The sequence below is a fragment of the Mandrillus leucophaeus genome, unplaced genomic scaffold, assembly GCF_000951045.1.
Source record: "Mandrillus leucophaeus isolate KB7577 unplaced genomic scaffold, Mleu.le_1.0 Scaffold1, whole genome shotgun sequence".
Taxonomy (NCBI): domain Eukaryota; kingdom Metazoa; phylum Chordata; class Mammalia; order Primates; family Cercopithecidae; genus Mandrillus; species Mandrillus leucophaeus.
The window spans coordinates 9,226,083-9,227,780 of record NW_012098097.1 but is presented as its reverse complement, the minus strand read 5'-3'; the positions used below and the strand labels follow the sequence as shown (position 1 = coordinate 9,227,780).

Genomic DNA, 1,698 nt, shown 5'->3' with positions numbered 1-1,698 from the left:
CCAGCCTGGTCTTGAACTCCTGACCTCATGTGATCCACCTGCCTCGGCCTCCCAAAGTCCTGGGATTGCAGGCGTGAGCTACCGTGCCCAGCAAGTTTCATTTTTAAAAAAGATGATTCATTTTGTTTTACAGAAGAGAGGAAGAGTGACATATTTTTGGAATGGACAGGGAGAAGATTGTTGGGAAAACTCCACTTCCCATCAGATTCTCTTTTCCATCTGACCTTGAAATTGTGATTCTTAGTCACTGCTTGTAATTTATATGGTGAGCCTGACAATATCCTTAGCCATTCCCCTGCCCCTCTCCATATTCCTATAAGAGCAAAACCACAAAAACTCCCTTCTTTACTCTTAAACGTCACCTTAGGAGTTTTATTTTATGTGAATGTCAAATTCACACGAAATGTCCTACTAGAGGATTCAGCAAGAATGGCCCTTAAATGTTGTCTGTTTCAACAGCCAATGAGAAAGGTGAGGTTCCAGGAGGTTAAGTGATGTGTTTGTAGTTAATAGCCACAAAGAATCAGGAGTTAGTCTAACTTCCTAACCTTGAAAAGACCCTTTGAAACATTCAACAAGGCTTAGGAGACTTTTGAAATTTTGAAGCCCCCTTGCCCGTGGATTCATTTTCCCACCTGAAGGTATAGCTGGTGTCACACCATGAATTTCAGTTAGGTCAGAGGCCAGCTTTGGGGTAAACAGATGAATCAGGAATCAGGCTGCTTTTTTTTTCCCCCCCAAGACAGGATCTTTCTCTGTTGCCCAGGCTGGAGTGCAGTGGTACAGTCACAGCTTATCGCAGCCTCAACCTTCTGGGCTCAAGCGGTCCTCCCACCTCAGCCTCCCAAGTAGCTGGGAGTGTGTGTGCCACCATGCCCAACTAACTTTTTGTATTTTTTGTAGAGACAGGTTTTCGGCATGTTCAGGCTGGTCTTGAACTCCTGGACTCAAGCAGTACGCCTGCCTTGGCCTCCCAAAGTTTTGGGAATACAGGCATGAGCCCCATGCCCGGCCCAGCTTCTGTATTTCAATAAAACTTTGGAAAGCTGTATCTAAATTCCCATATCATTTTGTGTATAATATTTCTTTGTTTTGAGTCTGGTTTCTGCAAAGCTTTTTAGGAAAATCCATCTCATGACCTTCTCTCCTGTTTCTCAGAAGCATCCACTTTTAATTCGTTTAACACATTTCTGTGGGATTTACCTCAGTATCTCTAAATACCTTGCAGATTTGGGATTTCATCATTTTGTACCTTTCCACTGTTAACCCTGTCTCACTCTTCCACTCTGCTTCTCCCTGCCTTGACCCTTCCTGACTCCCACCTAACATTGCTGACACCATCTAAGAGCTCCTTTGTGTTCTCTGAATGTTTTGGTTTTGATTTTTGAGACAGAGTTTCACTCTTGTCGCTCAGGCTGGAGTGCAAAGGTGTGATCTCAGGTCACCACAACCTCCGCCTCCCGGGTTCACGCCATTCTCCTGCCTCAGCCTCCCAAGTAGCTGGGACTACAGGCGCCCGCCACCTCGCCCGGCTAATTTTTTGTATTTTTTTTAGTAGAGACGGGGTTTCACCATGTTAGCCAGGATGGTCTCGATCTCCTGGCCTCGTGATCCGCCCGTCTCAGCCTCCCAAAGTGCTGGGATTACAGGCTTGAGCCACCGCGCCTGGCCCCCCTTTTTTTTTTTTAATTTTAGAGT

The 1,698-nt window shown here is 45.7% G+C and overlaps 1 protein-coding gene across 5 annotated transcripts in view; it reads left to right on the top strand.

The window, feature by feature from the left end:
* The window catches only part of SRP68 (signal recognition particle 68kDa), a 46,831-nt gene that overhangs the window by 36,872 nt on the left and 8,261 nt on the right, over window positions 1-1,698 (top strand). The gene's annotated exons all lie outside the window — the stretch shown is intronic.